This window comes from Protopterus annectens, chromosome 4.part0, assembly GCF_019279795.1.
Source record: "Protopterus annectens isolate FY-2018-M chromosome 4.part0, PAN1.0, whole genome shotgun sequence".
Lineage (NCBI taxonomy): Eukaryota > Metazoa > Chordata > Ceratodontiformes > Protopteridae > Protopterus > Protopterus annectens.
The window spans coordinates 1,080,953,451-1,080,967,401 of NC_056733.1; the positions used below are offsets into that span (position 1 = coordinate 1,080,953,451).

Here is a 13,951-nt window from a genome sequence, read left to right on the forward strand (position 1 = left end):
TGGGAGTCCTGAGCTTACATCCATCAATTGTTTTTGTTTGCCAAAGCCATTACAGCAGTGTTTTGCAGAAGGGTGGGAAAAGCCTCAGAGTTGACTAGTATGGTGTGTGGGTATGGGTGGCTGTGTGTTTGTGGGAAGGAGAGGTGTGCCTTTGTAAGTGTGGTATTAATGTTATGCATTGTGAAATGGAGGGATTAAGAGTAAAACTGTTCCCATTGTTTTCCCTAGGAATTTCATCATTGCTTGATTAAGACATGTACATTGCCCTGTGTTTGTCAGTACATTGTTTGAGTGCCCTGTTTGGTGTATGGTATTACTGCTACAGCTGCGGTACTGTTTCAGTACATGTGTGTCATGAAGTATGTATATGCCTGTCTGATTTGGGGTAGTTGCAACGGTGAATAGATGAATGGGAGTGTCAGATCACATATCAGTGTACCACACAAGTGTCCCTAATTTTAGCTTGTAGTGTTACTCCCTTGAAAAAGGTATTGGATTCTCATGAGCAAATAATGACATTCATTGCAATTAAAGATGACTTTTTTTCAGAAAATGAATGCAAATTCATATAGTCTTATTTTGTGGGCTTACTAAATCAGTACTATTGCTCTTTTCAAAAGTATCTAATTTGGAAGCTTTCTCCATGAGTATGTTGTTGAGAGGATGAGAGATACGCTACAAGTATACAACTTAGACAAACTACATAAAGCAGTAGTGACAGGGAAAGTACTGGGTCACATCATTAAGAAGATACCGAGAACTGTTTCATTGTTATGTAAAGTTTGGCATTAAATACCATAGTTCTGGTTATGCTATAACAGAATAACTATGCAAAGATAACCACTTGATCAGCCAGCATGCAGTTCCAATCAAATATTTTACTGTGCACATTTTAAGAAATGGATACACTGGCATAAACTCTGGATTGATGTGTGTGCAGTTTTTTTTTTTTTTTTTTTTTTTTTAGAAGTAATTCCTAGGAAATGCTATTCAGAAGTGAAGAGGCAAAACAGTTTCAGTGGCACACTAGACCGTGATTTGTTTGATGCCTGTTGTCATACAAAGTTGACTGATTAGTTGTATCTAGCCAAGCTGAAAATGTGAGGCCCTAGCTCACTGAAGGAGGGGAGATGGGGGGAGTAACTTGGCCAGGGACTAAAACTTGCAGCACTGCTCTTTGTAAAAAGTCTTTTTTTATCTCAGTAAATTGTTGGCACTTTTGCAAGCTTCTTTCAGAGAATGTGTGGTACGTCAGTAGGAACAACATTTGTAAAATGTAGTGCTGACCAGTTAATGACACAAGATCTGCAGTCTCTCAAACTTGGCAGTGTTTTTTTGTATGTTCCATTCTAAGTGAATAGAAGTCGAGTCTGAAAACAAATGGCAGGGCTTCTTGTTCTCAGAATCTGTGCTGTCATAGTGCATTATGGGTCAGATTTAGCTGTCCACATGAATCAAGATGTCTGCCCCCATGAGGGCAGAGAAGAATAAAAAAATTAAGAATGAGTACTTATTTTGCTACAGGCAGCTTTGAGAGGTGCAGTAATTCATGGCAAGATACATATGATGTTCATCGTGCATACAGCTGCAGTCATAACAGATGGGTTCATTATCAATTCTCTGCATTGCCCTTTGGCTTATCTACTGCGCCCAGAGTATTCATGAAATGCCTGGCATCAGTAATTGCCTACTGCAGACTTCAAGGGATCCAAATATACCCCTATTTGGACGACTGCCTGATCCAAGCGGACAGCAAGCACATTCTTCTGAAACATCTGGCTTATGTAATAATGTTATTGAACTCTCTGGGATACACAGTCAGCAAAAAGAAATCAAGGCTAATACCCTCTCGGAAGATAATTTTCCTGGGTGCCAATTTGGATACAAACACCCAGATGGCCTACCTCACGCCAGAGAAGCAGGGGCAACTAATTCAATACTTCAGAACACTAGCAAATTGCACCAGGCTGACTGCAAGGAAAATCCTGCAGGCTCTGGGATTCATGGCATCTTGCATCTTACTAATCCCATGTGCAAAACTGCATATGAGGAAACTACAATGGTACCTGAAAAACATATGGTCTCAACACAGCCACAGACAATAATACCACTAATTCCATGTCTGCAAAAGGAATTTCTGTGGTGGGCTCAAGCATGTCAAACAAACACAGGTCTTCCATTCAGCAAGCCTCAAGCAAATCAAGTCATCACAACAGACGCCTCGGACTACGCCTGGGGGGCGCACATGACAGACCGGTGCATTCAAGGCAAATGGTCCCAAAAAGAAAAGCACCTTCACATCAATCAAAAAGAAATGCTAGCAGTAATAAGTTCTATTATAGCTTTCAAGGACCTTCTACAACCAGGTCAACTATTGATAAGAACGGACAACACCACAGTTATATGGTACATAAACAAACAGGGAGGAACACATTCTTACCCCCTATGCAGACTGGCCATGTCACTTTGGAACATGGCCATGGACTTACAAATGGAACTACAAGCATAGTACTTACCAGGCAAGGAAAACACGCTGGCAGACAACCTAAGCAGGAATATGACAGATCCACACGAATGGAAATTGCATCCAAAAGTTTTTACAGAAATAATCCAAGAATGGGGAAGGCCAAACATAGATCTCTCTGCCTCCCACAAGAATCATCAATTGACAAAATTCTGCTCAAGAATCTTCCATCCAAAGGCCTGGAGAGTGGACGCTCTTTCCTTCAGTTGGACATCAATGACAGTTTATGCCTTCCCTCCTCTTCCTCTGCTGCCCAAAGTTCTATTAAAGACCAAAGCAGACAGACCAAAGATGATCCTCATTGCTCCGGACTGGCCAAGGCAACACTGGTACCCACTCCTGAGGAGCCTGACGCATTCCCCACCATGGACCCTGCCTCTAATGCCTCTTCTTCTGACTCAGCACAGTTTCAAAACTCTTCACAGCCAGCTAAAAACACTCAGTCTAGCCGCATGGAAGATTCCTTAGCATCACAACAGGCCCTACTCTCCAAGGAGGTGCAGGATGTCATTTTGGAGGCCAGAAGTCCATCAACTAGAAAAGCTTATTCCGCAAAATGGAGACGTTTTTGTGTCTGGAATGAGAAAAAGGGCCAGGATCCTGGAAAACTGAATTTACCTCAAATACTACAATATTTGGCTGAACTGCTAAGCAGTGGACTTTCTTTCTCCTCCATCAAAATCCATGCCTCAGCCATTTCTGCAGAATACAACACTGATCCACCTTTATTCTCTCACCCTCTCTTAAGACAGTTCCTCAGAGGGGCTAAGAATTTAAGGCCTCCAAGGAAACAACCAATACCTGCTTGGGATCTTAATTTCATTCTGGAAAAACTGACCTTGCCTCCCTTTGAGCCAGCTGCCTCATCAAATTTGCAATATTTGTCCTGGAAAACAGCTTTCCTTCTGGCTATCACCTTGGCTCATAGAGTTTCAGAACTACAGGCTCTCATGGCTGTCCAGCCTTTTATCATCTTCCATCAGGACAGAGTTTCCTTACAAACCAACCCGTCCTTTATGCCTAAACTGGTATCCAGGGTAGCTTTAAATCAGGCCATACATTTACCTACTTTTTATCCTAATCCTCAAAACAAAGGGGAGAGATTACTACATTCCTTGGACATCCACAGACAACTGCGTTATTATTTGGACAGAACAAAGCCTTTCAGAAAATCAGAACAGCTCTTTGTGGCCTATGCGGTAGGAGCTCAAGGGAAGCCAATTTCCAAACAGACAATCTCAAAATGGATAGCCCACTGCATACGCTTTTGCTATTCCTTTCATGGCAAAACTGTTCCTACAGGCATTAGAACTCATTCCACCAGGGCCACAGCCACCTCTGCAGCCTTCCTCAGAGGAGTTCCTACCAAGGATATTTTGGAAGCAGCCACTTGGAGTTCTGTGCATACCTTCTCCCAGCACTACAACCTACCATTATACTCCAAATCTAGAGCAGGCTTTGCCACTGCAGTCTTGCAGGGCATTTTGGCTCCTCCTACTTCCACTTAGTGCCTACCACCCCTTTCTTAGCTTTGGGATTCTACCCATCTGTTATGACTGCAGCTGTATGCACGATGAACATAGTACAGTTTTGTACCTACCATAAATATAGATGTTCGAGTGCTAATACAGCTGCAGTCCAGGTTTCCCTCCCTCCTTCCCCTCTTGGGACAGGCCTATAGGCTAACACACCCGCTTACAACCTGATTGGGGTTTTCATTTATGATGTGTTTGCTTGCAACTACTGTATTTTGATTATACTGCACTGCATTATCACACAAATTTATGTATTGCCTTCCTTCTGGGGGCACCTGACATCTGGGGCAAGAAAAACTGAAGAAAATGGCGTCGGCTGGTTCCTTTATACCCCTGTCGCACTGACGTCAGGGAAGAAGCGACAACAACCGACGCCGGACCTAGACTTTGGAATTCGGCCGACCGAGGACCCGCCTGACGGCAGGAGAACCCATCTGTTATGACTGCAGCTGTATTAGCACTCGAACATCTACATTTATGGTAGGTACAAAACTGTACTTTTTTTTCATCATTTGCCCATAGTAGTCCTTTAAGATTTATTTATTTTATTTGCATTTGTTTACTGGGATAGTCCAGCTGGGCCAGAAGTGCCCATTTGCAGAGGAGTCCTGGGGAGAAAAGCTCCACATATAAGACATTTCACATACAATACAGAATTTACATTAATAAAGACATTTAGTACATATTATTGGCAGCTTATACAGTTGGTGAAAAAAAACGTACATAAGTAATCCTTCTCAAATCAAAGATATTATGCAAGCAATACAGAGTATATACATGAGAACATTCCATATGAGTAGTTTTCAGCTAGAAAAATTTGTGTAGGACACTTCATGCAGTGGGTGCAAAGCAGATATAGGAATTAGAGACTAGGTACTTAAACTTTTCACATGTTTAAGAGGTTTAATTGCTGAGCGATAGGCTATATGAGTCCTGTTGTAGGAATCAGCAAAGTCGGTGGATATTGTTTTAGATATAAGTGGTGGTATGATATTAGGTAGGCAGTGAGAGTACCTGAATGATTCTGCTGGTTCAATGGTAGGTCTATAACGGTTAGGAAGAGAAGGAAGTAGAAAGGAGGGATCAGTGGTAGGACAATGAGGGTTAGTAGAAGAGGAAAGTGGACAGGATGGAGAGGCGGAGTAAGTAAAAAACAGGTGGATGTGAAAGGATGATGCCAAAATAGTCGAGTGGGGGGTGAGAATAGTTGTGATGGTTTGCTAGGTTATATGAGATAAAAAGGAATGGACTCCTTGCACCAGCAGACAACCAGATAGTAAAATCTTAACGCAATTTTATTATTTTGACAAGCGTTTTCGCCACCAAAATAGTGTGGCTTCTTCAGAGAGAAATATAAAAAAGACAACCATATTAAAACACGCTCAGTATAAAGAGGATATTCCGAGACATCTGATTGATGAGCTCACTTCCGAGGTCCTTAACAAGAGATTAAGTGGGTTTTTTAAACCCATTTTACACCAAATCCAAACTAGAATTGATCCCTTGACACCAGTTATGCCAATTTCACCTAATAATACAACTGATTTACAACTTAGTAACATCAGTCCTAACAATGGACGTGACTTTTCTCTGAGTTACTTCACTACTTACAGCTTCAGTTCAGGAGCCATTATGGCCATAATACGGAAGAACTGGCAATTTATTTTGAGTAGTCCTGTTTTGACAGAAAAATTAGGTTTATCACCTAATTTCACCTTTAAAAGGAACAATAATCTCAAAGAACTCTTGCAAAGAGACCTGCACAGCAAAGAGTTCAACAAAAGGACTGGTATGTCCACATGTGGATTTTGTAATTGGTGCCACAAAGTTAGGACAGGTCAGACTTACAGAATAAGAGATAGGAAGTACACTATAAAATTCCCACTTAATTGTGAGAGTAAATCTATAGTGTACGTGGCCTTCTGTGAGTGCTGCCCGTCCTTCTATATAGGTAAGACCGATCGTAGACTGCGTGATCGGGTCTACGAACATATGTACGCTATAAAGAAAAAAGTTGAGACCAACGCTTTAGCAAAGCATGTTGACAGTTTTCCAGGCCATGGTTTTTCATTTATGGCCATTGACCAAGTGACAACTAACATTCGCGGGGGTCCTATTCCATTGCTTTTGGAAACCCGCGAGTTGGAGTGGCAGTTAAGAACTGATGCCTTTTGTCACCCAGGGCTCAATGAAAACTGTAACATCTCTGCAGTCTTGAGATTAAGAAGTTACTTGAGGTAGCGTTACTAATAGTATAGACAGTGGTTTGCTTGCTTATTTTTATATATAGTAGTGGTTTACAATTAATTCCTTGAAAGTTTTTGAATTAAATTTACTTTAGATATAACAATATTATTAATTCAAGAATGTCCTGTTGGCCTGTTATTGTTGATTGGGTATATGGTAAATCTCTGTTCTGCCCTATACAATATGACTTAAGAATTGAGCATTTATAACATTGAATTAACTTTTTATTCTTTTACTTTTTTGTCATAATATGACTATATATATCTTTTATTGCCTTATTGTCATTATAACTATTTAGTTGTCACAATTTCAAAGTATTTATTTTTATTTGAAGTTAAATTAATTTATTTTAATTATATAGGAACATGTTCCGTGATTAACTGTGATGTCATTTCCTCTAATGGTGTTATTTATACTGAGCGTGTTTTAATATGGTTGTCTTTTTTATATTTCTCTCTGAAGAAGCCACACTATTTTGGTGGCGAAAACGCTTGTCAAAATAATAAAATTGCGTTAAGATTTTACTATCTGGTTGTCTGCTGGTGCAAGGAGTCCGTTCCTTTTTATTTTGTACAGTGGTTTTCATTTTTCGTTGGTTTCACAGGTTATATGAGATGTAGTGTTAGCACATGTTCACAGCCAAGATGAGGAGAGGTGTTGTTTCATAGATGTCTTGAAGAGGATTACTGAGCAGGTGGATCTGAGTGTTGGTGGGAGGGAGTTCCAAAGTTTTGTGCTGGTAAAGGAGTAAAGCATCTGGCCAGCCAAAAGTTTGGGTTTTTCCTACAATTATGAGCAGTTGGTTGTTGGATCGGAGTTTTCTGTTAGGATGGTATAAAGTAAGTATAGAGGACAGAGCAGGGCACATGGATGGATTATGAATGAGTTTGTGAGCTGTAGTTAATTGGATAAAGGTGAGATAGTTGGGGAGTTCAAGACATTTTAGGTTGCGTAATAAGCAGTGGTGGGGTTTGGAGGCGGCATTAGTTACAAACTTAGCAATTTTGTTGTAGCATGAGTCTAGTTTGGACTTTAGAGAGGACTGAATGTTGGTGAGGAGGGGGACAGTGTATAAAAGAGAGGGTAATAGAAAAGAGGCAAGGGAAAGTTGGGCTGATGCACTGAGTAGATGTTTATGTCGGTAGAGAGTGCCAGGCTTTTGATGTGTCTTTTTGACATTGGACTGGATGTGCAGGTTGAATGTGAGGTTTTCATCTATGATGACACCTAGGAGTTTTGTGCTAGGTACAGTGTCGATGGTGGTACCATTTAGGGATTGAATGGTGAAGTTCTCTTTTTGTAGGGGTGTGGACTTTTTGGGTGCAAAGATTACTACTTTGGTTTTGTTGGGGTTCAGGGCAATATTATTATTAGACATCCAAATTTCAGTGGAGGTGAGGTCATTTTGGGTGAGTTGGTGTAGTTCTGAGGAGTTATTTGCAGTACAGATGATAGTGGAGTCATCTGCATATTGGATGACTGAGCCTTGAGAGAGGTGCAGTGTGGAATTTATTGATAAATATGCTAAACAGAAGTGGACCTAAAATGGAGCCTTGAGGGACATCAGTGGTGGTGTTTAGGAAAGGTGAGTAAGAGTTCTGCCATTTAGTTGATTGTTGCCTGTTAGTGAAGTAATTAGTGAACCAGTTTAGACTTTGAGGCAAGGTACCTATGTTAGAGAGTTTTGTTAAAAGGAGAGAGTGGGATATAGTATCAAAAGCTTTAGAAAGATCAAGAAGTAGTGAAGATACGATTTTACCAGTGTCACGGGCTTGATTGACAGTGTCCATGAAGGATATGAGGGCAGTGGTGGTACTATGTCCTGGCTTAAATCTGTGTTGGGGGGGGGGAGGATGCGTTTGTGAGTCAGATGGTGAAGAAGTTAAGAATTAATACATTTTTCCAGAATCTTAGAGATGGGTAATAGTATAGCAATGGGGCAGAAGTTGGTGGTGTCTTTTGAGCCCCCTTGTATAGAGGGAGGATATAAGCTTTTTTCCAGACGATGGGCATATAGGATTCTTGGATAGATCTGTTGAGAAGCATGATGATAGGGTAAGCGATTGGGTTGGCTGAGATTTGCAGGTATTTGGCGGGTATGTTGTCAGGAGCATTTGTGCATAGTTTGAGTTTTAGAAGCAATTTTTTAATAGTCGAAGTGGGTAGAGGTGACAGTAAAGTTGGGAATATGGGGTGTACTGGTGTTAGCTGTGGTGGACAAGTTGGTCTCGGGAAAGGTGGTTAGATTAGCTATAGTATCTATGAAATAGGAAAGATGATAAAGGGATATTGTCAGGACTCATTGCAGTAATTTTAATTTTTAATAGCTCTTTCAAGACTTGGTGTTGTGTGATACCACTTTCAGGTATATCTTGAGGGAGACATGGAAGGAGAAAGAAGGGTAAAGTTAGAACTAATTTTGTCAGCTAGAAAGTTTACTTCAGTTGCATTGTGTTGGTAACATTGTTCATAGTCAGGTCAGCACATTGCTGCGTTGTGCTTTTGAGATTACGAGTCATTTTCTTTGGCTTGGGTAATTATTTTAGTTTACTTTGGTGGATTTTATTAAGCTCCTGAGTTGTTGATTTATTTCTGTAATAAGGGCTCTGACATTCTGGGAATTACTCTTCTTACTTTTGGTTAAAATTCTTTTCCTTTTATTGTAAAGCTTGTTGATATTGTGCTTCCACCATGAAGGTTTGTTTCTGGGTTTTGCCTCGTGTTTGTTCCTGCTTGGGTACAGCTGCATCTGTTTACATGCTGATATAATGTGGTAGAGGATGTTTCAACACGCTCAGTGGAGTTAAATGGGTTTGCTAAGGATTTGAAGCTTACTTCTTATTCGGTTCCCTAAGTAAAAACCCTATTTTCACTGAAGTTCTTGACATTGTACCTGTACATTTTATTTTCCCCTCAGCAAAGAATACTTAGAGGTCTCAAATTTAATTGCTTGCACCGTCTCCAGGTAAAAGTGATCAGCAATGACTTTTTGTAAATTCCATTCAGAACAGAATGAAAAACTGCCTTCAGCTGCAGACTTCTTGACTCCCAATGAGTATATTCTAAAGGAGAAGAACCTGATGTTCTTCATCTCACATTGCTGCAGTCCTAACACTTGGGTAGTCCGCTGTCCCAGTCTGACTGACATCAGGACGTCAGGGTACAAATCGCAGTGCGCGACGCCATATCCTCAGTCTTTTTTGCTGCATGGTCCGATGCAGAAGCAGTATTGCGAGTGCAGGTTGGCGTTCTGAAATTTTCTGAAGTCGGAGTTTCAGACCGAATCAAAAGAATATTTTGGTTTTCTTGCCTCAGTATTTAACCGGATGTCAGAAAAGTGAATAACTGTATTTCTTGTGGGAAACAGATACCTCATAGAGATTACCATACATTGTGTATACCTTGCTTATTGGCTGTCGCTCTTGTGCTAGATTTAACAAACGCACTATTAAGAGAAGATTAGATTGTGCCAGGTTAGTTTTGGGAAGCGTACAACATGCCGCCGGATGCTCCGGCGCCCGCTCCGCCTAAAGCGCAAAGACAAAGCAGCCTAGGGTAGTGGAAGAACCGTCTGTCCCGGACGTCGGTTCTTTAGATCCTCTGGATTCTCAGGGAGAGACTTTACTGTTACAAGATGTGTCCTCTCAGGAGGTAGGCCAGGCTGAAGGGGCTTCTCAGGTAGCTGTTCTCCCCTCCCTTTCTAAGGTTGGTTAGCCTCCCTTCTGTTTCCAAGGCTCCTTCTAGAGGCCGGCCAGGGTTAACTTCAGTGGGGTCTCCCCTAGTTCTTCAGGGTCTCTGCCTAAGAAACATATGCTTAAAATGGCAGAAGATTTGATTACTATGATTAGAGGTTCTTTACCCCTGATAAGAGGCCTAGGGTGGAACCTGAGCTTGAGAGTTTTGAGCAGTGTTCGAGGCTTCTGAGTCTTGCTGAAGACTTGCAGGAGTATCCTCCTTATTCTGATTCTGATGTAGATGACTCTACACCTTCGGCTTCTCCTCCTGAGGATTTTTCTTTTCAGAGACTCTTCATTCCATGAGGGAGCATTTTAAATGGGAAGGTCAAGATTTCTCTGATTCTAGGAAAAGGCTTAGGGAATTTTGTTTCTACCCCAGCATAGGCCTTTAGCTATACCTCCTGTTCTGGATGTGGTAGAGGATGTTTTTGCAGAGGCTTCCTGAACCCTGATTCTTTGCCTCCTGCCCCAGTTAAACCGGACAGGTATTATAGGGTGCCTGAAGCTCATAAGTATCTTTTAAGAGTCCTAGGGCAGACCCAGAAACTGTTTCTCAGGGCCCTAAAGGTGTTAAGGCTTCTGTTGTTAAAAATCCTGTTCCTTCTGATAAAGAGGCAAAGGCTTTGGATAGATGGGGGAAAAAGGTGTATACTTCTTCCACTTTAGCCATGAGGGCTTTGAATTGCCAGTTTCACATGTTGAAATACCAAAATTATCTCCTTTCACAATTGAAGTCTAAGGTGGATGCTCTGGCGGAAGGTATTGAGTGTAAAGAGTTGCAGGATTTGGTTCATGTTTCTGAACAGGTGGGTAAGCATTCCTTGCAATGTGGTTTTGATGCTGTACAGGCCTCTTCGAGGGTGGCAGCCACTGGTTCTGTTCTTCGCAGCGACGCCTGGCTGAGGCATGAGAATTTAGCTGAACATGTAAAGACAAGGATTTTAGATGCTCCTTTACAATCTGATGTGTTATTTGGTGCCTGTGGAAGCAGTTTTAAAGAAAATGGAGGACAAGGCTAAGTCTATGCAGACTGTTAAAGATTTTTGCAGGTTCAGCCTCCAAAGTTTAGTAGAAATTGGCCTACTAAGGGGTGGACTTATCCTTCTTATGATTCTCAGTCTAGGGGTAGATCTAGACGTGGTAGGGGCAGAGCTCAAGGTTCTTTTAGGCCTAGAACAGGCAGTTCGCCTGCCCAGTCTTCTGGTGAGGGCAGGGGTCAGTCCTTTCGTAAGCAGACCCAATGACTTGCCTTTTCAGCTGCCAGAGCCTTCTCGTCTGGCAGCACCTTTGGGAGGAAGGCTGGCACTTTTCAAAGAAAATTGGAGTGTTATTACCCAAGACAGATGGGTATTGGATATCGTTCACCACGGTTACAGGTTTTATTTCCATACCTTGCCTCCTTTCAAAGGCATGCCAGACATTCCTCCTATACAAAGAAAAGAGGCTCACAAGCAAATTTCTCTGTTGCTCCAGATAGGGGCCATTCAGCCGGTTCCTGTGCCAGAAAGGGGCCTAGGATTTTATTCTCGCCTGTTCCTAGTACCGAACACGTGGAGACCAATTTTGGATTTGTCTATCCTCAACACTTATTTGGACATTCCCAAGTTCAAAATGTTGACGTTACAACAGCTTTTACCTCTGCTGGGCAAAGATCACTGGATGGTAACTTTAGATCTCAAGGAGGCTTACCTTCATGTGCCTATCAGACTCAGTTGCAGGAAGTATCTGCGTTTCGAGCTGGAAATTCACATTATCAGTTCTCTGCATTGCCCTTTGGCTTATCTAAGTATTCACAAAGTTCTGGCTCCAGTTGTAGCTTTTTCAGGCTAAAAGGAATACAAATCTATCCTTACTTGGACGACTGTCTGATTCTGGCTCAAGAAAAGGACGAGCTTCTTCAGCATCTGGAATATGTGATAGCAGTGCTAAGATGCCTGGGGTATTCTGTGAACGAAATAAAGTCCAGTCTAGTACCCTCTCAAGACATGTGCTTTCTGGGTGTGAGACTGAATACAGCAGCCCAGATGGCCTTTTTAACCCCGGACAAACAAAAGAGTCTATCCCTTTACTTCCATCAACTATCTCATCAGTCCGTGCTGACTGCAAGGACAGTCCTTCAAGCATTAGGGTTCATGGCATCTTGTATTCTGGTGCTTCCCAATGCCAAACTGCATATGAGGAAGCTGCAATGGTATCTAAAAATGTATGGACACAGCACTGCCAGGATTTGGACACTGTCATTCCAATAATACCTTGCATTCAAAAGGAATTTTTGTGGTGGGCTCAGGAATGTCACCTAAACAAGGACAGATTCTTACGACAGATGCCTCAGACATAGCTTGGGGAGCTCATCTGAATGGAAAGTGGATACAAGACAAGTGGCCTGCCAGACTACAGCATCTACATATCAACATGAAGGAGATGTTAGCAGTCCAGTTTGCATTAATGGCTTTCAAGGAGTTACTTCTTCCTGGGCAGGTGTTGATTCTAACAGACAACACAACTGTCATGTGGTACATCAACAAGCACACATTCTTATCCTCTATGCAGGCAAGCAATGATTTTGTGGGAGACTGCTCAGCTTGCAGCTAAATCTACAGGCAAGGTTTCTGCCAGGAGCACAGAACTCCTTAGCAGATGTGTTAAGCAGGCAAATCATGGATCCCCAGATCTTCATGTATTTCGACAATTGACAGTGTCCTGGGAACTCCAGACATAGATCTGTTCGCTTCTCCACTAAACCACCAGCTGCCAAAGTTTTGCAAAGTTTCATCACACAGCTTGGAAAGTGGATGCTCTTTCGTTCAGTTGGGAAAATCTTCATGTGTATGCCTTTCCACCTCTGCCTCTCCTCCCAAAGGTACTCCTAAAGGTCAGACAAGACAAGCCAAGGATGATTTTGATAGCTCCAGATTGGCCTCGGCAACACTGGTACCCATTACTGAGGAATCTGGTAAGGAAGCCTCCATGGCCTTTACCTTTAATTCCACACCTTTGTCTCAGAGGGACGGTCATCTTCTCAATGTCAAGCTTCACTCTCTTCATCTAACAGCCTGGCATATTCTGTTTTGAACCACAGCAGGTCTCAACTTCCTCAACAAGTTTTGAATGTGATTATGGAAGCCAGAAGACCTAAAGTGTATGCAGAAAAATGGAAGAGATTTTTATTTTGGAGTGCAGCAAAGGATTTGGATGTTTCTGAGCCTAATTTGAGTGTGGCTCTTCAATATCTTACTGAGTTATTGGACAAAGGTTTGTCTTTCTCTTCCATTAAGATTCATGCTGCAGCAATTTCAGCTCACTATGATTGTGACCCACCATTGTTTTCTCATCCTTTGTTCAAGCAATTTCTTAGAGGGCAAAGAATATAAGACCCCGAGCTCCTACTCCTGCTTGGGACCTCAATTTTGTGTTGGAGAAACTTACTCTACAACCTTTTCAGCCTCTTGACTACTGCTGAATTGAAATACTTGTCATGGAAGACTGCTTTTGTTGGCCATTACTTCTGCAAGAAGGGTTTCTGAATTGCAGGCCCTTATGGCGGTTGAGCCTTTTGATTTTTCATAAGGATAGGGTATCATTATGTACTAATCCTTCATTTATGCCTAAGGTGGTTTCTAGTGTGGCTTTAAACCAAACTATTCATTTGCCTACTTTTTATGCAGATCCCCAAAATAAGTGGTAAAAGATTTTGCACACTTTAGATGTACACAGGCAGTTGCGTTATTATTTAAGCAGGACTAGGGATTTTAGGCAGTCTCAGCAGTTGTTTGTTTCTTTTGCTTTGAGTTCCCAGGGCAAGCCTGTGTCAAAACAAACTATATCTAAGTGGATTGGGTTTTGCATTGCATTCTGTTATTCCCATCATGGCAAGGAGATTCCAGCTGGGATTAGGCCTCATTCCACGA

General features: G+C 41.8%; 1 protein-coding gene across 3 annotated transcripts in view; it reads left to right on the plus strand.

Moving 5' to 3' along the window:
• Positions 1-13,951, plus strand: part of TMCO6 (transmembrane and coiled-coil domains 6) — a 518,761-nt gene that overhangs the window by 397,457 nt on the left and 107,353 nt on the right. The window lies entirely within an intron of this gene.